Source organism: Globicephala melas, chromosome 2 (genome assembly GCF_963455315.2).
Source record: "Globicephala melas chromosome 2, mGloMel1.2, whole genome shotgun sequence".
NCBI lineage: Eukaryota > Metazoa > Chordata > Mammalia > Artiodactyla > Delphinidae > Globicephala > Globicephala melas.
In genome coordinates, this window is record NC_083315.2 from 9759442 (window position 1) to 9787401 (window position 27960).

A 27960-nucleotide genomic window follows, 5' to 3' on the forward strand; every position below is an offset into this window, starting at 1 on the left:
GCTCACGGGCCCCGTCGCTCCGCGGCATGTGGGATCTTCCCGAACCGGGGCACAAACCCGTGTCCCCTGCATCGGCAGGCGGACTCTCAACCACTGCGCCACCAGGGAAGCCCGCTGCATACATTTTTATTCTAAATAAGGGGACATTGGAAAGACCAAGATCCACACATATGTAATTCTGCCTTGGCCCTGTGTTGCCTCGAGTGACTGTCCAACGGTCTTGCCTGTTTCCAACAGGCAGGGAGCCATCCTTCCGCTTCCCGGCTCTCCTGACCTTACGCTTGCCCCCTACGGCGGCAGCCGACGGAGGCTTGTGAAATGAAGATAAATTTCTAGGGTTTGCGGCTGTTCTGATGAACATCCTGAATCAGTGATTCAGCGTTAACCATACTCACTCCACCTCCCACCACTGAAGCTCAATTTCTGGAAAGTCTTTAAATAGCATTTCCGGTGAAAAGTTTGCACCCGAGAGGGGAATGGGAGGAGGCTGTGGACCACCACCTCCACACACACTCGCCCCACCCCCCACCGAAGCCCACCTAAGACTCTAGCCCTCTAGCTGGGCGAACAGCTCCCGGGACAGTGGGGTCTCCTTTAGCCCCTGATGGGTCCAGATTGGACCAGAGACTGCATCATGCCCAGGAGAACCTTGCTGCATTTACCAATCTCAGTCATGTTCATTAACTACTACGCGCTCAGCCCTGTAGGGGCACGTTTTGCAAAGATCCAGGTTCACAAGTCTGTATCTCTTGTTCTTCCTAAAGCTTCCTCTTATCGGTTTCTTCATATTTGCTCTGGGTCTCTTCCGGGGCATGCGCCTGAAGTCCGCCAATGTTTGGTCTATTGCTCTAGTCGCTCCGTGACACAGATGCAAACAGTACCTCTTGATCATAAATAAAAGAGGAAGGAAGTGTTCATTATCACATAATTTATTCTTTCCACTGTTTTTCAATTTAAAAACAGTATTTGGAAACGGGAAGTACAGGAAGCTAAATAATCCTCTGCGTGAGGTGCCCATAAATTTCACACTGTCTGAATAAGCCATTGTAGTTGATTTCACCAGAACTGGGGTTTGTAGGCTTATGGCTTCCATATTTCACAACGGAAGAAGTTCAGAATTTTTATTCTTTGCTTTTAGTATCTCATCTATTTCTTTCTTTAGTTTCCTTAAGCTTGTGATCACTGTGTCCGAAATGTGTAAGTTTAAACAAGGAAAGTAAAACTGTGTTCCAAGATCATGGAGGAACGCCTGTAAGAATCAGCTCACGAGCGTACTTCTGCCTGATTTCTGATCTGATAACAGAGAGAGGGCACCAGGTGAATTTGGCCCCTGTGACTGATGGAATCTGTCCCACTCTCCCCTTTTCCCTCCCCACCCCTTTCTAACGTCCTGTTCCCAGCAGGGTCACCACCCCATCTACGCCTTGCTTCTGCTTCCCCAGCTTACCAAATTTCCATCCCTTGTTTTCACTCATTTAACAGTGTTTGGCTGTTTTTTCCTAGATACTAGACACTGTTACATACTTTTAAATTAAATACATTATCATGTACCTGTCTTTTTCCTATTATTTCAAAGTTTTGCTAATACCATCAAATCATTCAGGCTAAAGCTTGAATGTGTCATTTCAGGCAGTCTGCTACCACCTGTAGATTATCAAGGGAGTCCTGGAGACAATTTTTAACCCAAAGAGATGAATGTCTAGTGGTGGGAATGGCTAATCATGTGGCAGCATGGGGATGGAATTATTCTGGAAGTGGCAGGAGGTCCCTGGCAACCCAACAAATCATACACAGAATGTGACCACCTGTCAACCAAAGCAGTAAGTCCCACCCTATGTGCTTTCTATTCTTAGAGGATTCAGGGAAAAGACCTCCTTCCAGAATAGGCATAAGAAATTCTCTACACGTGCTCTGCGATCATTCAACCAAGTATTTAACAAAATTTCAATTTCTTAAAATTATAGTTCTTCTAAACTAGGAAGGGACTGTGCTATCCTGAGGGTGACCATCCAGTATGGAATCCTGGAAGGTCAACCTGGAGAATCTTTGAGTTCATGGACCAGACTTCTTTGCAGGGAAGGGTAAGCACACACTGTACCCTGGAGTCAAGGAGACCTTGAGCTTGGACCCAGCTCTTACTAATTCCGCAACAAGTCCTGGTTTCTACACAAGTAAACTGCAAGAATATCACAAGGTGTTGTGAGAGTTAAAGGCCAAAAAAGATAAATAAATAGAAATATGACATTTAATTGCCCTACTGGCCTAGTAAATCCTGGTATAATTAAATAACATTTTCACCCTTTTGCAGGTTACATGGGCAATGCATTATAGTTCGCCCAACTCTTCGGAGTTAAAGAAATAAGCAAACCAATTCGACTAATCAAAAAACTGAAGATCTTTTTCTCCTCTAGCTTTCAAAAATAAAAAACTCCTTGCAGAAGAACCAGAAAAAAACGTTTTATGAATTTCTGGTATCAATCAGTACCATTGTGGTTTGGGTGGGGGACCCACAAAGGATTTTAAAACAAGCAGGAAGAGTGGAGGAGAGGCATGGCGGGGAAGGAGAGGGGAGGGCTGCACTCCAGGTCGACTGTGAGGATGGTGGGGACCAACTGTAGCAAACTCCTCCTAACACCAAAGTGTCAGAGCCAGCCCTTGCCCTCCCCACACGGTACACGGATACATAACCCTCCACCACCGACATTCCAACCTGAGATGCACACGTGCTACTGGCCGCTCGAGAGAGGAAATGTCAGGGGAAAGCTGAGGTATATTGGCCCGAGGACCAAATTTCACCTGGCAGGACCGTGCTTCCAAAACCCCTCAGTTCCCCACTTTTCCTGGAGCTAAATTCACCCTGAAATTCTATTCCTCGTGGCCCTTTCCAGAGCTCCAGATTTCACGTTTGCTTCCCACACAAATTAAAACCACACAGTGTATCCTTCAGCAGGACTCCCCTTTTTTATTAGATCTTGCAGATAATATTGGGCTCCACCCCAATGTGAGGGGGCATCTGGCATACCACTGCTATGAACCACCAGCCCTGAAGGAGGCTCTAATCTGAAACTCTGTCCCTCTACAGACGCCTCTGGTGTAACTTAACCCACCCTCCTTGGCGATCTGGCAACGTCCTGACTATTACATTGGTCACAACGGTATCTTCTCTGAGACACATAATCCATTTCCACTTGGTGACTTTCAAATCAGTTCACTGAGAACATTATAGAAAGAGTAAACCTAATAAACAACCTTTCTGAGAAATAGTGTCAGAGGTGGATTTCTGCCTCCTCTCCCCAACCAAAATCTCACAGCAGAAAGATCTTAATATAATCAGCCTTCCTTTCAGTTTTATTACCAGAAATAGGTAGTCATTAATGATATCTCATGCACTATTTTCTCTAGGACTTGCAAAATGGAAGATTTTGATCCTTGCACCTATATCCAAATAACAGACTGCTGAAAGGCAAAATGCTACTGAAATTCATTTTAAAAGAGTGTTAAGGCAGCAAGATCCTTTTTGACCCACCTCCTAGAGAAATGGAAATAAAAACAAAAGTAAACAAATGGGACCTAATGAAACTTAAAAGCTTTTGCACAGCAAAGGAAACCATAAACAAGACAAAAAGACAGCCCTCAGAATGGGAGAAAATATTTGCAAATGAAGCAACTGACAAAAGGATTAATCTGCAAAATATACAAGCAGCTCATGCAGCTCAATATCAAAACAACCCAATCCCAAAATGGGCAGAAGACCTAAATAGACGTTTCTCCAAAGAAGACATACAGATTGCCAACAAACCCATGAAAGGATGCTCAACATCACTAATCATTAGAGAAATACAAATCAAAACTACAATGAGGTGTCACCTAACACCAGTCAGAATGGCCATCATCAAAAATTCTACAAACAATAGATGCTGGAGAGGGTGTGGAGAAAAGGGAACCCTCTTGCACTGTTGGTGGGAATGTAAATTGATACAGCCACTATGGAGAACAGTACGGAGGTTCCTTAAAAAACTAAAAAAAGAACTATCATATGACACAGCAATCCCACTACTGGGCATATACCCTGAGAAAACCATAATTCAAAAAGAGTCATGTACCACAATGCTCAATGCAGCTCTATTTACAATAGCCAGGACATGGAAGCAACCTAAGTGTCCATGGACAGATGAATGGATAAAGAAGATGTGGCACATATATACAGTAGAATATTACTCAGCCACAGAAAGAAATGAAATTGAGTTATTTGTAGTGAGGTGGATGGACCTAGAGTCTGTCATACAGAGTGAAGTAAGTCAGAAAGAGAAAAACAAATACCGTATGCTAACACATATATATGGAATCTAAAAAAAAAAAAAAAAAAAAAAGGTTCTGAAAAACCTAGGGGCAGGACAGGAATAAAGACGCAGATGTAGAGAATAGATGTGAGGACATGGGGAGGGGGAAGGGTAAGCTGGGACGAAGTGAGAGAGTAGTATTGACATACACACTACCAAATGTAAAATAGATAGCTAGTGGGAAGCAGCTGCATCGCACAGGGAGATAAGCTCGATGCTGTGTGACCACCTAGAGGGGTGGGATAGGGAGGGTGGGAGGGAGATGCAAGAGGGAGGGGATATAGAGATATATGTATACATATAATTGATTCACTTTGTTATACAGCAGAAACTAATGTAAGAACGTAAAGCAATTATACCCCAATAAAGATGTTTAAAAAAAAGATAATAACTACTATGTACAGAACAGAGAAGCAACAAGGGTATGTTGTATAGCACAGGGAAATATAACCATTGTTTTGTAATAACTTTAAATGGAGTACAATCTATAAAAATGTTGAATCACTATGTTGTACACCTGAAACTAATATAATATTGTAAATCAACTATACTTCCAATAAAAGAGTTGTTAAAATAAATAAATATAAATTAAAAAAATAGAAGAGTGTTAAGGGAAAATTTCACAGACACTTAATTTTCAGACCTAGTTGACTTTTATTTAGAGATTCCATTTATCAGGAAGCATCTGGTCTCCCTAGAGAAAGGAGCTCCCTAGCCCAGGGTAAGCAGGAACAAGGAAGTTAAACTAGGCAAACAAGGATTGGTTCATACAGGGTTTCCTTCTTTATTCGGAATAACAAAGAACATTTAGGCTGCATAACCAGAGCTGAGCAAGCACAATCTGAGTGGCTGGCTTGGGTTTGGTTTTGCTTGCATAGGTGCTAAGGTATTAGAACCACCTCAGTCTGATGATGGCCTCTTTAATTAATTAAACAAGAGACACTGTCTTAGTTCAGGCTACTATAACAAAGTACCAGAGACTGGGTGGCTTATAAACAAAAGAAATTTGTTTCTTAAGTTCTGGAGGCTGGAAGTCCCAGATCAGGGTGCCAGCACCGTCAGGTCTGGTGCGGGCCCTCTTCCAGGGTGCAGACTGCTGACTTCTCCTTGTATCTTCGTAGTGGAAAGAGAGCAGGAGAGAGCTCTCTGGGATGCCTTTATAAGGGCACTAATCCCATTCATGAGGGCTCCACCCTTATGACCTAATTACCTTCCGAAGGCCCCACTCCTAACACCATCACACTGGGGGCTAGGATTTCAACATATGATTTTGGGGAGGCCACATTTAATCATTGCAGACACCTCTGAAGTTGAATAACTCTCACTCACATTTGGATAGTGCTCAGCATGTAACAGGCTTTTAATAAGTTCTGGGAGAATTGAGTTGCTAGACACCAGTTGGGAGGTCTCTCTAAAATCCAAGCAGTTGTCATCTGCCCTGGTATTTACCATGAAGTCAAATATCCACAATAGGATATTCACAGTAAAGTTGAAGCCCCACTGAAATATAGGAGAAAGCACATTCCCTCCAGAGTGGAGTATTCAAACTTCTTCACAAGAATTCAGTCAAATGGGTTTAGTTAATCAATGAAACAGATATAAATGTATCTTGAGCATCTGAATCTCGAAGGACAGGAGATAACTAAATAAGTCAGCTTCCCCATCTACTACTTAATGGAAGGAGACAGTCCCAGTCCCTGTGAACGTCTGGTGCCAAGGGGACCAGCTGGCAGCCCGGGGACTGATCTGGACATAGATGTAATTGATTTGGCCAAGACAGTGTGTAGACTTTTATGAACTAGTATTTAAATACTGGGAGAGTTCACATAAAATCTGCATTTTCAACTTCTTTTTATTTATATATTTCTGTTCGCTTTTTGGTTTTGTTTTGTTTTTTAATCTTTTACTTTATATTGGAGTATAGCGATTAACAATGTTGTAATAGTTTCAGGTGGACAGCAAAGTAACTCAGCCATACATATACATGTATCCATTCTCCCCCAAACTCACGTCCCATCCAGGCTGCCACATCTTCTTTTTAAATATAAGAACCTCTGACAATACCAGGCCTCTTCCCCGTATATGGTAACAATTGATTGGAATGAGTGCAGGCCGCCCTCGTTAGCAGAGACTGGATTCTTGAGGGCTCCATTGCCTCCACCACCTTTGGAATTTTCTGTCTGACTCACTGGACTCTTACCTGATTTGCCCGGCCCATGTTGGCATAAGAGTTTCTGTACTTGAGCTATAAATAAGTAATAAATATAGTTATCATTGACTGATTTTTCTCATGTTCTTTAAAGATCCTAAAGAAAATCTTGGCAGAAAAAAAAAGAGGGGGGAAAGATTGTTTTGCCCAGTACCATCTAATGAGAAGAAAGGATCCCTAAGAATGTGAAAGTTTGTTAAAGACTTGGAGGAGGGGAGTGATCCCGGTAAGACCTGGAAACAAAAAGACAGAGTTGACCACAGGGCTGAGCACGACCAGGAATCGCAGCCAAGAGGGGGTGGGCCGCCCTGTATGTGAACAACTCTGCCCCTGAAAGCAGTAAGGGGTTGACGTGATACCAAACCCTCCCGGATGAGAAGCAACACATTGACCGTTGTGCGATGTGTCCCACAAGCAGATTGCTTTACAAAGCGGTGTGCAGCCAACAACGCTGACCAGTCTAGTGAGGGTCTTGGCTCCACTTGTCGCTGGTTTATGAGGCACTGGATTCAAAACCAGCCCAGCAGAGACCACACACAGATGCAGGCAGGCAGACAACAGGTTGTGGAAAAGGCCAAGGTAATTCAAACAATCTCCAGGAGATGAAGGAATCTTATTCATTAGGAAACAAGGTAGATGGTTGGCAATTAGGCAAATCAGGACAGTGAGGAAAAAGTGAGCAGAGAGAAAAGCCCTGTCTTAACCATTGCCAACCTTGAAGGATGCCATAGCCCACTCCAGCAGCAGCAAACCCAAAGCCTGCTTCCCAGGGCTTGTAGGTCCTGTTTAAATTCTAAGACACAACAGGGAACTATATTCAATATCCTGTAATAGCCTATAATGGAAAAGAATCTGAAAAAGAATATATGTATATATATGTATACATGTATGTATACATGTATGTATGTATACTTGTATGTATAACTGAATCACTTTACTGTACACCTGAAAGTAACACAGTATTGTAAATCAACTATATTTCAATTTAAAAATAAGTAAGTAGGTGACTTCCCTGGCGGTCCAGTGGTTAAGACTTCACCTTCCAACACGGGGGGTGCAGGTTCGATCCCTGGTCGGGGAGCTAAGATCCCGCATGCTTCTCGACCAAAAAAACCAAAACATAAAACAGAAGCAATATTGTAACAAATTCAATAAAGACTTTAAAAATGGTCCACATCAAGAAAAAAATTTCTTTAAATAAATAAGTAGAGGGGAAATAATTTCCAAGACATGAGGAACACTTGAAATAGTTTCACTGTTTGTCCAAAAAAGTCCACAAGAGCACAGTTAAAAGAACCTTGGAGATCACCTAGATGAAAAATCCTCATTTTACAGATGAGGAAACTGAGGCTCAGAGGGTGGCTCTCCAGGCTGTACACAGAGTTAATTCAGATCTGAGACTAACACCACCTTTCCTGCCTCCTGTCCTCCCAAGCTTCCACTTTCTGAAACAATACATAGCATGTCACTCAAGGAAAGAGGGAACTTTGCGATGTTTTGATTAAAAATACTATTTCTTTAGAGAAGAAAATCTAAATAAGAGAAAAAGGAGGTAGAATAGGCTTACTCCTTATTAATTAATAAGAAGGATTCTTCTGAAAAATGCATGTCGTTGGTAACTCTCATCCTCCACAATGCTCTTCTTTACCTCAGAGTAAAGAGGTTTTCAAATATTTAACAAATGAAGCTAATTATTCAAAAACAGCTGAATCTCCAACATAATGCCTAAGAGAATCATATTTTGAACATTTCTTTGTTTCCACTGTGAATCCCTAGAAGATAAAACAGCAGACATGTTTGGAGAAAGGAAAAAACCCCTCCCTTTCTTTTCAGGCCTGCACTTGACTCAGGAAAGAAGTTAATTATTAAGCGAGTTTCATTTTTAAAAAGCAAATGTAATCATTCCTTCTTTATTCCAAATGTATGCTTTACTGGGGCTTAAGGATGTCATTCTATTTGAAGAACTGTTTGCTGGAGCTCAGAACTACCCCAGGGTCATGGGTTATTGATAAATCCATTTTCTTAATAATCATCACTTCACATTTATAGCAGTTCACAGGATTCCATCGGTAATTTTCACAGAGCTAGGGGACCATGTCCTCTGTGTTGTCCAGAAAAAGCAACCTTATTCTGATGGGTTAACTCTGGCATTTGAAGCCCCTAAGTAATTTGACGAGACTTTCTCACAGAAAACACACAACTGAGGTTACTTGTATTGCTTTAATAGCTATAAGGCCTGCAACATGTTAAGACTCATGCTCATCTGCATACATTTACATGTACTTAAGACACCTCCATTCAGAGTATAAAGGTCCACTTCATAGAGTTGAATATGGAGGCTATGACTGGGTGACAACACAAGGGCTTGTTTAAATGGTATTGGTCTCTGCATTCCTTTACTTTCTGATGACAGAAGGATCAGCTAAGGACCTTTATCTCTGATACGCTTCACTAAAGCAGTACTGTGCTTTTTTTTTCCCTTCCTTTTTTATTATTGAGGGTTGGTTGGTTGGTTTGTTTTTGGCTTGTTTTTGCTTTTTTGTTTTGTGTGTATTGGGGGTTTATTTGCATAGTGGGAGAAAAAAAAAAAAGCCTCTGCCAGCTAACAGGAGGTGAGAAAAATGCACGGTGTAGTATGGCAGGATACTCAGGAATCTCTCAAGTGTTTGAATAAACACATACCACACCAATTTAAAAAAATAGAGCTGGTTTAGCAAAAAGACAAACATCGTCTTCTGAGCCTGTCCAATGGGCAGGCATGTTCACGTCCATTCCTGGAGCCTGGGAGAGCACTAATACTGCCTTTCACCCTAATGGGCCCTGAGCCCCATCCTTTGTCTGCTGATTAACTGCTCTGTTCATTGACCAGCCCACTAATTGCGTGTTCCTTATACTTAACCCTTCATTACTGTAAGAATTAATGAGACACAATTACAGCTTCCAGAAATCTCAGGCCTAGCCAACTGCACAGCACTCCAAGTGAATTAGAACTCTCCAGGGGAAAAGAGGAAAACCAGTCAATTGTTCACAGGAAGCAGAATGCTTTTTGTTTAAAAAATTTTTGTATTTATTTGAAGTTGTTTCATAATTAGGCCCGAGGGTGAAGGTGAGAGGAAGGAAAGGATGGATGAAGGACTTGAGAACTCAGCTTTCACTGAGAAATCAGGGTGGATGCAAAAAAAAGTCTATAATTCAGATGTAAGAAAAACTCAGGAAGCAGAATGAACACAAAATGAATGCTATGAACAGCACATAAAACCAACAGAAAATATCAGCTGTTTAAATAGAGCGTGTGTTACAGGGAAACACTGTAAGAACATCCTTGTCATCTCCCCATGTGAATAGTCATTTGCCCAATTTAAGCAAAATCCTAAGCTGTATTAATCTTCAACTCATGGAATTTGATGTGCATTAGAATCCATGGCTTATTTGCCAAGACTTGTGGCAAATGGCCAAAGAAGGGATAGCTCTTTAACTACAGAGCAGGGAGAAAGCAGTAATTTTCCCTCTACCAAATCTTTCCAAAGCAAAAAAAAAATTTTATTTTGAGTGTGGAAATAATTCCAAGACGCTTTAAACTGCAATTATTCCAAAACTCTTTGCAGATTGTGCTGATCTCGGTTTTCTCTGTATATAGTGGTTTGTTCTCACATATTTCTACAAGGTTACTTTATCACCAGTCTGATAAAAAGCACCATTTTTATCCAATTTTCCCTAAAAATGAAGATATAGTTTTTATATACTTACATACGTATATGCATGGATAGAGGATCAATGGATAGATGGGATAAGGATAGAGGCAGAGAAAGATGGAAGAGAGAAAGAGAGATGACAGCCAACTAGACAGATAGAAATGAGGGTCAAGTTCTCAGGATCAGACAGACTGAACTTCTTCAAACCTCAGCTAACTCTAAGAACTGTACTTTGTATATCAATCTGGTATGGAGGGAGAAATGAAAATAAATCACCTCATCTTTTCGGGTATAAGTCTGAAGACATCGCATAAGTATCAATGAAACATCTCCAAGTATGTGAGAGAGTAACTCAAGCTGGGACCATGAAAGACCTACAGGGTACTTTTCAAGGGAGACAAGCCCCCCTGGGAGGTGATAGAACATTTGTGGAGACTTAACTTTGCAGAGCAATAGAACTTTGCAGAGCAATAGAAAATCGCAGGTATATAAACATGTTAAATTTCTTAACATTTATCAAGAGGCAGAAGGAAATATTGCTGTCTCTGTGTTTCTATTAAAAATCGTGCTGTAGAAAGTAAAAGAAGGGCTAGAGTGACTGACGCCCAGGTGCTCCTCAAACAAATGACCGTCGGGCTGGGGGGATGGGGTGCTGTATCTCTGCACACCCTGTCCGTTCCATCAGGGCTGCAGCTCCTTCCTCCCAGTGGTTCTCTTACCCTCCCCGCCTCTCAAATCTTATCCACACTTCAAGGCCACCTCCTTTACACACCTGCCTCCCAACCCCATCCTCCCATCAAAGGAAACTATTCTCTCTTCTGACGTCCCAAGGCATATACTGCTTGTACCAACTTGTACCAAACATTTGTCACTTAATCATATGCAGTCTCAACTTTTCTGCAAATAAATGCCTGGGTCTCTGTCTAGACTGCAAATTCCTTGAAGAAAGGTGAGATAACTTCTCCCCCTCCCTCTACTACTGGCACTTAACAAGGCTTTGTGTACCTTGCTGGAGCTTAACAGATCTCTTAGGAATAAATGAATCTATGAACAAATGAGTCGTAGTGAAATGAGTTGTAGTGAAAAAACAGATAGTAAGAAACAGGGATGATTTAACATGCTAAGTGGTTTGTGAACAGATATAGAGAGGCTTGGTTCAGGGTTAGAGTGTAGATCTAGGGCAGGACCCAAGGTCTTCCTTGGATGCCCTTTATGAATATGCTTCAATGGCGGGGGGGCTTTTGAATGAAGTTGAAGGAGGAGAAATGGCCACCTCTGAAGCTCTACAAGCACAAGGACGTGTTACACGGAGGAAGTGACCAAGGGAATGGGTTAGCTGGGCAATCAGCATCGAAGTAAGATGAGATGTTAAGAACTGAAGTAGAGATTTAGAGCCAAGAGTTTGGATATTGATATGGAAACGGAGGGAGTGGCCAGTGCAAACATCCAAGGAGAATGCTTATCTTAGTACCTAAGTTAGGAACGAATGAGGTGGAGGCAGGGAAGGTGAGCCCACTTGCTCCTTAGATATCCAGGGCCCGGAGGAAGTTGATACTGTGAATACAAAGAAGGGAGTACAGAGTTGCAAGTGACCTTGCACATGAACGCAGGAGAGGTAGAACTAGCTGCCCCAGCTCGTTGGGGGCAAGGGGGAACAGACCCCTATGTACACTGGGACTTTTACCAGTTCCAATAAACTTTCAAACAATTACAGCTAATGGTTATCAGCACTGGGACCATATTAAGAAACTAAGTACAGGCTAAAGGATGATGAGCGTCCATCTCAGTTTTCTCTCGAAAGACTGATATGTCAATAGTTACTCAATCCGGACAGGAAAAATCATCTTAAACCTGAAACTTAAAGAAATTTCAGTAAGGAGGAGGAAAAACAAAATATAAATATTATTTCCTGTCAAACACATTGAACATTGCAGTAATTAGGGACAAGTAGATGCAGAAAGAGAATAAAGCATTTTGAAGAAAGAAGTGACACGACCACATACAACCAAAATCCAGGGTTTTTTTTTTTTTGCTAGTATATAGATTGTCAAACTGAATTTTCACTTTACATCCAGATGTTTAGCGAATTGTCAACACCATTAGAATGAAGATTTCATAACTTTGGGGATGTTATGTTGGTATCGCATAAATTATCAGATAAATTAAGCTTTATCCAGCTATGGTTCTCAACTAGACTCACCAGCTGCAGGTATCTACAAAATAGTGCCAACCAAAACCAGAATAAGACCAATTCCATCACTTTGTCTGTTTAATTTAAGAATCAACTAAATTTACTTCTTTAAAGTTTTGTTTCAGAAAAAAAGTTAAATAAAATTGTATTTAAATTAACAAGTCAGTAAAGTAATCAACTAACTAGAAATTGCATTCATTACAATATTATTTTAATTACAAACAAGTATATCAAAAAATACTCCACCTCACTGATAGTAATTTTATATATTATTTATATATATATATACTTCAACAACAATAAGAAATTTTTTCCCATCAAACTGATTTTAGAAGACAGACAATAACCGGGATTGACTAACAAAACTGGTAAACAGAACTTTAAATTGCTACAAGCCTTTTAGAGGGTACTTTCTTAAAATTGAAAAGATGCCCATCCTTTAACTCAGCAATTCTACTAACAGAATTTTTCCTAAGAAAGTGCTCTCAGGAGTGCACAAAAATATTCTTTTCAGCATTGTTTCTAAGAGTGAAAAAATTAGAAGCAGCACAATTACTCAATAATGGGCAATTGCTAAAATAAGCAAGATAATATGCAGTATATTTTTAATGAGTTTATTTATAATGTATACAGACCAACCAAAAATGTACAAAATGTCATGGGTGACAGAATCGGTGCCAGAATGTATTTATGATGTATCGATGTGTATCAATAATAATTATAACTGTAGTATCCACTGCAACGTACATGAGAAAGTCTGGCAGGATATACATAGTCAGCTGGCAGAGAAAAGATCACCAGGGCCTGTTAATCTCCGTGCTACACACTTTTGTGCTCTTTTGAATTTTTTCATAACAAGCATATATTATTTGTGGATTCAGGAAGAAAGCTAAAATATAAAGAGTAAGTGCTTGAACTCTTTTGAAGTTGCTTCACAGTCAAGGTCAGCAAGTCTACTACTAGGAAATGTGAATTTTTCCTTCCTGAACAGCATACTAAACAGCCCTACAAGCAATGCACACAAACTACACAGGCAGCTTCTCCAACTCTCCAGGTTTTAATCAGCTCATTTCCACATCTACCATTAATCAATTCCATCATACTTTACATTCAAAAAAAGCTCCAGGAGAGATTTGTAGCTCTACTGAAAGAAAATGGAAGTGATTTTAGAAGTTTTAAATTAACATTACTCTTGAAGTAACTTGGACTCTTTTTAAGTAACATACTCACTGGATGTTAAAGTATTTCTGTGACACGCGTCTGTTTATATTTTTGAGAATCTGTAGTAAGCCCATTTCATTTGTGAAATTAATTTAAGTATACATGTAAATATCAATGCACAAACACAATGTAAGCAGCCAAAGCTCTTTCAACCCCTAAATATGTCATATAAACTGAGAATGCTTTGTGTCATGTATAAGTAAATCTACACCAAGCTGAACTCTCCATGATGGAATCAAGCACCAGCTTTAATACATGCTGTTACATATTCCCAAAGCAGTCACTTGGCCTCCTCCCCACCACAGAGCATTGTGAAGCTTCATGCAGGTATAAATTTTGTACATTTGTTCTTCTATACAGATATGTTGACAGTGTAAGTCAGCTGCTTTTTAAAACAAACCCTCCAAGAATGAAATCATAGAAGGGACTTCCAGTTACTGGCCCAGCACATAAAGAGCTTAGAAGTTGCCGCTCCATCCCAACAACAAGTTAAAAACTCAACAAACTGAAAAATGAACAACTCTTCTTAGAGTTGCCTGAGAGGCAAGGTCACAGGACAAACTGCTGTCCCCCAGATTGGAAGACAAACAAGTGGATACAGAGAAATCACCATTTACTAGAGCAGAAAACTCCCCAGAACCAGCGTCAGTGTAGGAAGATCTGAACTGTAATTCACAGATTTCTGCAGACTCAGTGTAAACAAGTGTGAGAGTTACAAATTCCAGAGGAACACAGTCTTTGAGAACCCCCATGCTTTTGTGCTTTTTACATCCACGAGCACTACCAGGTCCTCACAGTGAATATTGGAGAAAAGTCCCCTTGGACTTCCAGCAGGGAGAGGAAGCATATTTTGAAATATGCCAGAGCATATTCTCAACAAGGCCTGTTATCAGGAAAAACTAGCTAACCAGAGCCTCATCTGCTGCAATTTTTATCAGAGCCTAACCTACCAGGGGGAAGAGACGTACCCAACTCCAACCCACCTGAGCCATCCTGTCCCACTTAAAGGGGGTAAAAAAAACTAGAAGCAGGAGTGAAGTTCACAGTCTAGGGTCATGGGCCCACTGAAAGACTGAGATCTAATTATTGGACTGTAAATTGTTTCCCCTCCTCTCACACCTCACCACTCTATTACTAAAGGACTACCAACCACAGTTCCTTGACCCAGTACATCGTGTCTGCCTTTCAACAAAAAAGTACAAGACACACTAAAAGGCAAAAAACACAGTATGAAAAGAGAGAACAAGCATCAGAACCAGAGCCAGATATGGAAGAAATGTTGGAATTATCAAACTAGTAATTTTTAAAACTGCTATGCCAAGGGCTTTCATGGAAAAAGTAGACAACATATAAGGACAGACAATATAAGCAGAGAGATGGAAATTCTAATAAAGAAGTAAAAAATAAATGCTAGAAACCATAAACACTGTAATATAAATGAAGAATGCCCCTGATGGGCTCACTAATAGTCTAGACACAGATGAGGAAAGAATCTCTGAGCATGAGCATATGACAGTAGAAACTTCCAAAACTGAAAAGCAAAGGAAAAAAAAAAAAAAAACTGGAAAAAAACAGAACAGAATATCCCTGGAAGAGTGGGACAACTACAAAAGGTGTAACACATGCAAAATGGGGATACCAAAAGGAAAAGAGAAAAGAGAAAGAAATGGGATAAATATCTGAAGTAATAACGACAGAGAATTTTCCTAAATTAATGCCAGATTCCAAACCACAGACCCAGGAAACTCAGGGATAAGAACACCAAGCAGGATAAGTACTCGGAAAACTACACCAAGGCATATATCATATTCAAATTTCAGAAGGTCAAAGATAAAGAGAAAAAAATCTTGAAAGAAGTCATAGGAAAAAATACTTATAGAGGAGCAAAGATAAGAATTACATCTGACTTCTCCTCAGAAACCATCTGAGAAGAAGAGGAATGAAATATTTAAAGTGTTGGGGGAAAAGCCATCAATGTAGAATTCTGTAACATAAGAAATTATCCTTCAAAAGTGAAGGAGAAATAAAGACTTTCTCAGAAAAACAAATATTGAGGGAATTTATTGCAAGTAGATCTACCTTGCAAGAAATTTGAAGATCTTAAGAGAGAAGGAAAATGGCATAGGTCAGCACTTTGAATCTACACAAAGAAAGGAAGAATATGGAAGAACAAATGAGTGAATGTAAAATTAAAACATTCATTTTTCTTATTTTTGATTGATCTAACAGATAACTTTTTTCAAAATAATAATAGCAACAATGTATTTAATATGCTTATGTATACATGAAAAGAAAATCCCAACCTAAATCCCAGCAAGGTAATTTGTGAATATCGAACGACTGATTCTAAATTTATATGGAGAGGCAAAGATGCAGAACAGCCAACTCAATATTGAAAGAGAAGAACAAAGTTGGAGTGCTGACATTACTTGACTTCAAGACTTACTATAAACTATTCTAATCAAGGCAGGGTGGTATTGGCCAAAGAATACACAAATAGGTCAGTGGAATAGGATAGAGAGCCCAGAAGTAGACTCGCATAAATACAGTCAACTGATCTTTGGCAAAGGAGCAAAGGTAATACAATGGAGCAAAGATAGTCATTTCAAAAATGGTGCAGGATAAACTGGACATGCACCTGCCAAAAAATGAATCTGGACACAGACTTAACACCTTCATAAAAATTAACCTAAATGGATTATAGACCTAAATGTAAAACTTAAAACCGCTAGAAGAAAACACAGGAGAAAATATAAGTGACCTAGTATATGGGTTTAAATATAGTACCTTTGGTACTTTCCATTCCAATCAAATGAATGGAAAACTTATGTCCACTAAAAACCTGTACATAAACCACAACCTACTATATAGATGTTTATAGTAGCTTTACGCATAATTACCAAAACTTGGAAGCAACTAAGATGTCCTTCAGCAGATGAATGGATACATAAACTGTGGTACATCCAGACAGTGGAATATTAATCAGCACTAAAAATAAATGAACTATCAGTCCATGAGAAGACATGGAGGAATCGTTAATGTATATTACTAAATGAAAGAAGTCAATCTAAAAAGGTTACATACTATGTTATTTCAACTATATGACATTTGGAAAAGGCAAAACTGTGGAGACAGCAAAAAGCTTAGTGGTTGCCAGATATCGGGCAGGGGAGGGATGAACTGGTGGAGCACAGAGGATTTTTAGGGCAGTGAAAATACTCTGTGATGCTATAATGATGGATACACTTGTCCAAACCCATAGAATGTACACCACCAAGAGTGAACCCTACTGCAAACTATGGATCCTGGGTGATCATGATGTGTCAATATAGGTTCATCAGTTGTAAAAGATGTACCATCTGATGGGGAGTGTTGATAATGGTGGAGGCTGTGCATATGTGGAGTATATGGGAAACCTCTGTACCTTCCATTCAATTTTGCTGTGAACCTAAAACTAATGTAAAACATAAAATATTAAACAACAAAGTTCATTAATTTTTTTTAAATGAAATCATAAGTATTCTACAATCTGGAAAATGCCAAAGTTCACTGTGTCACGCTCAAAGCAAGTCCTCAATCCAAGTAATCGTTGTAATATGATTGGAATTTGTCTACATGCATGGTATTGTTGTCAATTCAAATTATTTTGAGTTTAAGATACTAAAAATACTGACTCCTATTCATGTGTCATGAGTAAGAATGTGAAGCCAGCCTTGTTCACAAGACCTTAAGTTTGTGAGTCTGGGAACCCCCAAGATGCAGGAAATCCAATCCCCCAACAACGATGTGTTTAGACAGCAGGCTGTCACCTATTTCAAAGCTAAAATAGAACCACTTGTTTACAAATGAGGATACCTGTCAGCTTTATTGTTCACACCAGGGATCTGCTTTTAAAAGCACAGCTGTTGTTGCTGCCACTGCTGCTGGTGAAGAGATAGAACTTTAAAATCACCACGTAATCTACAAGCATACCTTGGTTTGTTGCAGGGCGGGGTCCCACTGATGCCATGTGGACACGGGTAAGTGCCACTCACAGCTTCCATCCCTCTCACTCTGTCTACACGTGAAAGGGAAGGGAAGAGCTGCTAACTTAATAACAAAGTTGAAACCCACCTTCTTTTTTTAATGTGTTATTTCAGGCAAACGTGGTTTGGGTGCAACTTACTGTACTAATTGCCTAATTCTTCACCTCATAAACTGATGCTTGTGCAAAGACTTAGCAAACAGAGTCCAGCAAATAGCGTTATTTTTCCAGTGGCAGTATCTACAAAGTTCCAAGTAAAGCATTTATTTCACACTGTAGATCAAGGCTGAAGCAAAAACATTTAAATCTCGTCCATAATATGGAGCTGTGATCTTCAAGCAGTGGCTTATGCCAAAAACTGACGATCTATTCATGAGAGAAAAATTTAATCCCAGAAAAAATTCATCTATTCTATTTTCAGCCAGTGTGGAAAATGACCATCATTATTTAACTTTATTGGTGAAATACATCAATTCCGTTTAGGGAAAAGTGATACTCCATGCGGCTTAGACTAAGGACAATTTATGTACATTTTCTTTCTAAGCTAATGGTAATGTGTATATAATTCTAATGCTTGAAAGTTTAGGTCTACTTTAAACATCAATATTGTAAACACTTGTATCAGGATGAAGGGGGGAAATTGCATTCCGTTTATATTATATGTATTTGTTCAGCACCCACAACATGCCAGGTGCTATGCTAAGCAGTGGGAAGAATAAAAGCCACTATCTAAATAGGGTCCCTGATTTGAACGTCTTACTTCCTAAACCTGAGATCTTTGGAAAATGGTGATCGACACAAAAATTTTTTCATTCATTTTTTTTCAACAAAACTCTCTTACCTAAGAGAAGTCACATGAATTAAAGGAGGTAAAGCATACTGCATTTCCCAGTAGGTGATTCTGATAAAAATTTAAGCATCACTGAATTCTACAATACTTAGGAAACTCCTCCAACACATGAGATGACTTTGTTGACACACTTACTAATAACACTTTGCCTTTGAGCTTCTTTCATGTTAGCAATGAGGTCCTACACTTGCTCTAGCAGTTCCCCTTTGAATAAAGCTTCTACTTACAAAATGGCTTTAGGAAAGTCTGGGGCAGCAATTTTCTCCCCACAAGGTTATTTATCAAAGAGGGGTTAGGACCATGACCTAGGAATCATTACCCCTGTACGTGAAGCCAAGTAAGACTGTTAAAGACAATGATTCTCTCATTTCCCGGTAACTGGTTTCTTCCTCAGAGTCCAAGGAGGAGATGAAAACATGAGTTTGAAATGAATCTTTGCTCTTTCTACTTCTTCCACGGGAGTTTTCAGCTCTCTCCATGGGACTTGTACTCTGGTAAAGTCTGTTTATGTTTCTGCCCATTGAAAAAGAAAGCACATAGAGTAAAGGGACTGTAATTGTAAATTTTTTGAGGTTTAGCTAATGTACGAATTATGTAAGTTTCAGGTGTACAGTACAGTGATTCACAATTTTTAAGGCGTATGTTCCATTTACAGCTATTATAAAATATTGGCCATATTCCCTGTGTTGTATAATACATCCTTGTAGCTTATTTATTTTATACATAGTAGTTTGTACCTCTCAATCCCCTGCCTCTATCTTGCCCCTCCCCTCTTCCCTCTCCTCACTGGTAACCACTAGTTTGTTCTCTATACCTGAGAACACTATCTCTTTGTGTATACAAAGCCAAGATGAAATTTAAGAGAACTGAATAATGCCAGGAAAAAAAAATTGTTTTTGTATTGTTACTATATGCCAGGCATACGTCTATAATCATTACATTATTTAATGCCCTTTATAAATCTATATGATTTGTAGTTCCATTTTACAATTTTTTTAATGGAGGTAGAAAGAAGATACTGAATAAGCTTTAAGCCACACAACTAGGAAATACTGGAGGCGAGATTCAAACCCATGTCTTTTGAGTCAAAATCTATTCATCAGTCTATTCCATCAATTATCCATCTATTTCTAATTAAAATATAAAATCTTTCTACCTGAGATACCTAGATTTTTGCTTTACATCTCAACTTACATTTTAAAAGCGATGGGAAACCTTCAATTACTAACAGAGTGACCAACTATAGAAATCTTTCCATGAAAGAATAAGACACCATTTTAAAATAAAGCACATTGTGAAGTAAGACTAGTGCCTTTGTACACCTAGCCCGAGCACAATACTCAATAAATGCTGTTGATAGCCTTTAAATGGAAAGGAAAACAGAAAATAATTTAGTTCTCTATTGGATATTTTCTCCAAGCAAATCTTGGCCTCACCATCTCCACCCTCCATACCTCTGAGCCTCTAGGGAGAGATGCCTGCAGGCAGCAAACAACAAGAATAGTCAGGGTCTTAATGACCTGTGACGAGAGAATGCTCTTCAACAGTCACTAGCAGAGGTTCTCCATGCTGGAGAAAAAAAAGCCTGCCATCTGCCAGCCTCAAAACACCTCTAACAATGCTGGAAACTGACTCTGCACTTCATGAGCCGTGACTCCGGGCACACCCCTTGTCTCCAGCCTTGCCCACTTACCAAAATGCAAGCAATTCGTCAACCATATTCTCACATATTATCATCCCCAAACTATGTTTCTTCCCACCTACCCCTACCCTCCAACTTCTGCTGATTCTCCTTCCATTGTTTGCACAGTGTTCTCTGGACCTTTTATTTAATTGTAAATAAACTATCTTTTACCCTCACTGTTGTGTCTTATTCCCTTTCTCCTCTGAGTTGATGGATTCTGGCTACATCACACCATTCCTTTTCTTTATAGTCATCTACTGATCCATCAAAAGCATCACAGTCTCCCCTCACACACACCCCCATACACTCAGACATTTATTAAGGACTTTGGCATTGGTTCAATTTCTTGTTCCATCGCAACATCTACTGTCATGGTTGCATGGCATCAGCGTCCAAACAGAGGAGTTCCACTTTCTGTTAAGATGTAGAAATGTCATGAAAGACCTTCATTCCTGTTATAAAAAGAAGACATTTGATAAACTAGAAGCATGTCATTAATGATCAGTGACTCCAAAGCAAACTAAATGAACTAAATTTCAGAGAGAAGCAAGCTCTTCATAGATAAGCAAAGCTCAGCGGGGCCCCATACTTGGGATTGGGTCTTGCCTTGTCCGGTATGAGTAGACAAGGATGAGGACCTGCCAGAAGTAGAAAGGGAAGCAAACCAAACTTTTAAGAGCGACTGGAGCTGGAATGACAGAATGAATTCCAGAAGAGACCAAATATAAAATAAGTCTATTGGCCTAATTATTCTACTACCCAGCAGGAATACTGCTGAATAAGTGGTCATAGGAGTGGAACTGGAAAGTAGAAAAAGATTTTATAGTCATGTTCATTGCTTAAGTTCCAGGTCCCTAACTTGTATTGAATTTAGAGGTAAACTGAACCTAACGAAAGCTGGAACCCAACTTCCTGCCAGCCCAAATCCTGATGATATCAGCAAGGTAAGTCAGTCTCCCTATGGTGGCAGGGGAAGTTGTACGTTAATCTGAAGGGCAAAGAGAAATCTCTATAATCTCATTTGAAGCTACAGATAACTGAAACTGAGTAAAGCTGTACCTAATCCCCAGCTCATCAGCTCCAGGGTGGGATCTGAATGGTCATAACTTATCCTAACTGTCTCACAGAGGAACTGAAGAAGTACCTTGTCTGGGAAAAAATAAAGCAAAACAAAAAATATCTAGTTCAGCCTCCACTGTCCTTTGATTTTTAAAAAATTTCCAGCATTTAAAAATTAAAGTCATGGGAAAAGTCAGGAAATTGACCAATAATCAAGAGGAAAATGTCAATAGAGGCAGACCCACAACTGTCCCTCCTGGTGGAATTAGCCACCAATGATTTTAGAAAATAATTATGATAAATGTTCAAGAATTTAGAGAAAAATACAGATAAAATGAGTGAACAGATAGGAAATTTTATTGCAGAATTAGAAGTTTTAAAACAATCAAATAAAAATTCTGTACTGAAGATGTAATATCTGAGATGAAGAATTCAGTGGATGAGCTTACAGCAGACTGACATGGCATAAGAAAGGATCTGTGAACTCAAAGACAGATCCATTGAACATACTCAAAACAGATTAAAGAGTGAAAAAGCTGAACAGAGCGTAAGAGACCTCTGGGGTAATTCTGTAACACATGTCATTGGAGTCCCAGAAAAAGTGAGAAAATGGCACAGAATAAATATTTTCCAAATTTTTTTCAAAATTCATGATCCAAGATTAGCAAACCTCAAGCAGTATTTAAACAAAAGAAGAAAACAAAAAGCACATAGGCACTTCATAATCAAATTGCTGAAACTCAGAGAAAAACAATATATAAGACAATGAAATGACGTCTTTAATATACTTAAAGAAAATATTGTCAACGTATAATTACACATCCAGTGAAAATGTCCTTCGATATCCATGTGGAAAACCCAGCCAACACCCTTCAAATTTCCTAAATCTCTATCAGCAACCTCCTCCTATGCTCACACTCTGATCTCAGTCTCCCATAACTGAATCATTTCTAAAATCTTAAATTCCAACAAATCACTCTCTACCCACAGCAGTCTTTTTCTTTAAACATGCTTATTTCCTTATTCTTACTATGCTTGTCTCTCTACTGATTCCTTCAATTGTAAATATTCTGAAGATATTTCCATCTTAAAATAAATAAATTTTTAAAAGCACAGCTGATTCAGCATCTCCTTCTTGCTATAACCCTTTCTTACCATTTCTTAGAGCCAAGTTCTTCAAAGGGATAGCTGCATGTATGCATTGATCTCCTGCAACTTATCTGTCCGACCCACAGCAACGTGATATTTCTCACACACCGTTAACCTACTCTGGCTATGATCACTGATGGCATGCTGTCAAACTGAATTGATATTTTCCAGAATCATCCTAACCTTTCAACAGCATTTAACCCTGTTGACCACTCTTTTCTAGGCATTTTCTCCTCCTTTGGCTGTCTCTTCTGGCTCTCTTCCTGTATCTCTGATCAATCTTTTTCAGTTTCCTTTTTAATATTTACTTTCCCTTATATCTTCTTTTTCCCACCCTAAGTATTGTGGGTCTGGAAGTGTGATGCCTGCTCTAAGATTCTAAGATTTTAACAGGGTTGATAATAAAAGATCTGCATCATTTAGTTACATATGAGTGTCTGAAAATAGTAATGACTTTACTGTTAGAAAATTAAAACAACTGTTTCTGCTACAGTGAATACCAGTGATTAAGGAAATCACAGGGGATAAAGAGTTAACTCACTTTGAAAATGATCATTCTGTAAATTTTGAGAAGAGAAATAAAACAATATTTTTACATTTTTGCTCTTACAGTAGCTATAATAATAACAAAAATTCTAGTTTCTATTTAAATTAAAACATTTTTTTCCTACTGCCAGTTAGATACTATTACTCAATTGCTATGTCTTAGGGCATCCATGAGAATGACAGTGGAATTCTTTCAAATTTATGTTTTGTTGGCTGTTGTACTAACATATTAAAATATTAGTCTCTACATTCTGTGGCTGTGTATAAAGAAATTCAAAACATCCATTTTATTCTATGTAACTTTTAAATTTTATATAATATTTTGAGTCTCACTTGATATCTCTAGCTCAAAAAACTACATAAACTAGCTCAGAACTTTTATTCTGAATTTTAAGATATCTCGCTATGACCACATGTTTTATTGAATCATTTTTTTTTTTACATAATTCAATACTGCAAGATATTTGAGCCTACATTCTTCTGTTATTTTGAAGAGGTTTTTTTCTGTATTTTACATAAGTGTTCGTTAATTTTTTCTTTCTTTCTCCTTACTTTTCTCCCGTTCATGCCCGAGTATCATGGCTTTTTTTTTTTTTTTTCTCATTTTCCATGTGGCAAATTCTGCCCAGGGCTTTTAATTCTCTCTTAATCCATTACCATTTTATCTGTATCTAGGTTGTCGTTCCTTTTTAAGCAAAATTTGAGAACTATTTTCTATCCTCTTTTATGTTGTTTAATTGGAAGAAAGAAAAGCATTTATTTTGTGCTCACTGGAAATCTTGCTGGGAACCTAGGTTTATCTTTATTTATTTATTTTTTCAAGGAAATCTCACAAACATTCAGTACTTCAGCCCAGAATGAATTTGTATCCAACTCTGATAAGCCTTGTTCTCTTGCTCAGTACAATGCTCTAAAAGATAGCAACCCAATGAAATATTGTGGTATCTCTCATGAAGTCTAAGTGAGGTACATATGGAATTTTCCATAGGTCATTTCTTAGATTTTTATTGAAACTATCTATCTGCTGTCAAATGCAATCTTTTCTTCTTTGGGGAGGGGCTGAACTTATACAACTTTTACCACCCATTTTATATTGTGTCGGGGCAGGGTAGTGTTTTGTGCCCTGTCATCCTCATCCGTAACTTGTTTCTTCCCTTCTGCCTTCCCTGAAGTTTAATGGCATAAGGTTAAATGCATTTCCTTATTTAATTGCTCTAAGCAACATTCTGACAGTTCCCTACCTGCCCACCATCTTTTAATCACATCACGTGGCACTGATGAAAATTTAGCATGTAATTAGACTTTACTGTACCATCTTTCCCTAGAAGTCCCTCATCCTTATATGTGGAAATCAATAATTTATTCCTAGAAGGAGAAAGAAAAATACCGTATGCTAACACATATATATGGAATTTAAGGGGAAAAAAATGTCATGAAGAACCTAGGGGTAAGACAGGAATAAAGACACAGACCTACTGGAGAACGGACTTGAGGATATGGGGAGGGGTAAGGGTGAGCTGTGACAGAGCGAGAGAGAGGCATGGACATAGATACACTACAAAACGTAAGGTAGATAGCTAGTGGGAAGCAGCCGCATAGCACAGGGAGATCAGCTCGGTGCTTTGTGACCGCCTGGAGGGGTGGGATAGGGTGGGAGGGAGGGAGGGAGACGCAAGAGGGAAGAGATATGGGAACATATGTATATGTATAGCTGATTCACTTTCTTATAAAGCAGAAACTAACACACCAATTGTAAAGCAATTATACTCCAATAAAGATGTTAAAAAAAATAATAATAATTTACTCCTAATTTTGAGATAAACTACTAAAAAGGTATTACATCTATGCATCCTGACGTAAGTTACAGATTATAAAGTGTTGGATGAATAGTGAATATTATAGCTTGAGAGAAAACAAAATTTTAAAAAATTAAGGTTGAGATTCTTTTAAAACAAGGATATATTGATTATTGATTAACATCTGGATTTACAGCAATAAACTCAACACACCGTTAATTTTACTTTTACTCAAATAGATTAATTAAAAGAAAATAAATTATGTGTACCATTTGAAAACACGCTTCAGAATGATTATTAATATCTGCTTATTAGCAAATGGATGTGGGTGATTTCAGATACTTAATGCATAGACTTTGTCATCCAAATGAAGGTGGCTACACTACACAACAAATTTTCAATGTGGATGAAACAGTCTTTTATTAGAAGAAGATTTCATCTAGGACTTTGATAGTTAAGAGAGGAGAAGTCAATGCCTGGCTTCAAAGTTTCACAGGAAAGACTGACTCTCTTGTTGGGCACTAATGCAGCAAGTGATTTGAAATTGAAGCCAATGCTCATTTACCATTCCAAAATTCCTAGGGCCCTTAAGAATTATGCTAAATCTACTCTGCTGTGCTGTGTAAATGGAACAACAAAGCTTGAATGACAGCATGTCAGTTTACAACATGGTTTACTGAATATTTTTAGCCCACTGTTGAGACCTACTGCTCATAAAAAAAGATTCCTTTCAAAATATTATTGTTCATTGACAATGTACCTGGTCACCCAAGAGCTCTGATGGAGATGTACAATGAGATCAATGTTGTTTTCATAGCTGCTAACACAACATTCATTCTGTAGCCCATGGATCAAGGAGTAATTTCTACTTTCAAGTCTTTTATTTAAAAAATACATTTCATAAGACTATAGCTTCCAGAGATACTGATTCTTCTGATGGATCTGGGCAAAGTAAATTGAAAACCTTCTGGAAAGGATTTACCATTCTAGATGCCATTAAGAACATTCATGATTCACGGGAAAGGGTCAAAATAGCAACATTCACAGGAGTTTGGAAGAAGTTTCCAACCTTCATGGATGACTTTGAGGGGTTCAAAACTTCCGTGGAAAAAGTAACCGCAGATGTGACAGAAACAGCAAGAGAACTAGAATTAGAAGAGGAGCCTGAAGATGTGACTGATTGTTGCAATCTCATGATAAAAGTTTAACGAATGAGGAGTTGCTTCTTATGTATGAGCAAAGAAAGTGGTTTCTTGAGATGGAATCTACTCCTGGTGAAGATGCTGTGAAGATGGCTGAAATGACAGCAAAGGATTTAGAATATGACATAAACTTAGGTGATAAAGCAGTGGCAGGTTTTGAGAGGATTTTGAAAGAAGTTCCACTGTGGGTAAAATACTATCAAGCAGCATTGCATGCTCCAGAGAAACCATTCATGAAAGGAAGAATCAATCAATGCAGCAATCTTCAATGATGTCTTATTTTAAGAAATGGTCATGGCCACCCCAGCCTTCACCATCCACCACCCTGATCAGTCAGCACCTGTCAACCAGGCAAGACCCTCCACCAACAAAAAGATTAGGACTCACTGAAGCCACAGGTGAGGGATAGCATTTTTTAGCAATAAAGTATTTTCAATTAAGGTAAGTACATTGTTGTTTTAGATATAGTTCTCTTGCACACTTAACAGACCACGGTATAGTGTAAACATAACTTTTATATACACTAGGAAACCAAAAATCCCGTGTGACTCTCTTTATTGAGATGTTCGCCTTACTGCAGTGGACAGGAAGTGACCGCCAAGTATCTCTGAGGTCTGCCTACAAAATCATGGTCCACCATCTCTCTGACATTGTGCCTGGTCATCAAGGCAGCTCCATTTCTGGGCTCTGTTGCTCATCCTGATTGCCCTCCACTGCCTACCATCCTTGGAAATATCGATTTCTCTTTAAGAAGAGACCCAGATGAGTGGGTAGGGGAAGAATAAATTAGGAGTTTGGGATTAGCAGATACAAACTTTGTATAAAAGATAAACAGCAAGGTCCTACTCTGTAGCACAGGGAACTATATTCAATATCCTGTAATAAACTATAATGGAAAAGAATATGAAAAGAATACATATATACATATATATGTATAACTGGATCACTTTGCTGTACACCAGAAACTAACACAACCTTATAAATCAACTATACTTCAATTTTAAAAATTATTAAAAAAAAAAGAAGAGACCCAAATGTTACCTTTTCTAGGATGCCTTCATGAGTTACTCCCCCTCCCACTCTCGACTCCCCAGTGAAATCAGCCACTCCCCCGGGTGCATCATGCCCCATTCTGCACAATACCTGCTGGACTTCACACACTTGCTTATTACAAGGAGGTCTCTCTGCAACCTGGCAGCACCTGAGAGCGGGTGCCATGTCTTACTTCTATTGTAACCTGAGTACCTGGTACAGTGCCTGCCATATAAGAAGTTACTATGGTGATTGGACGGATGAATCCTTAGGACTGTATCTGTACCTAGATGCCTAACCATTTTGGAAATCTTGAATAAACTCATCAATATTCCCTCTTGAATCAAAAGATTTCAACTAGAATCCACCCATACAGTCAACAGAAGACTTTCCTAAAGTAAACAACCAAAAAACCCAAAAAAACAAAATAATGTCACTTGCCACAAGTATACACGATTATTTAATAAGTCCACGTAAAGACATCGACAACAGAATCCCTGTTGGCCACCAAGTCTATAAAGCATTTAAGTGTTTTCTCAGAGGCTAGCAAAATAATTCTTATTTTCTTTAGGCATTATTAAAAATCCATGAATGCCAAGTCTTCAAAAAGGGAGAAATAACGCTACAACCAAATTCCTTTCCATATTGTTTCCATTCCTATTGAAAATTGTAGTTTTCCAGCGTATGAGTGTGAGATCTCCCTATAGTTCAAACCTGAAACTGTGGCAGCCCCCATCAGCCTGGTCCCTGAGAGCAGTGCCTGAGACAAAGGCTGGTGGGCAGGTAGTCTAATTGGAAGGTGATCTCAGTGCACAGAAGGGAAGGATTAGGGAGGATGAAATTGGGCCAAAAGGACGGCAGCTGGAGGGATGTGTAATTGAATTGGCCACTGCTGCCAGCAACTGTGCTGGATTCTGCCAGAACCTTCTGAGGAGCCTTACTGAGATGCGTGTCAGAACTGTCTG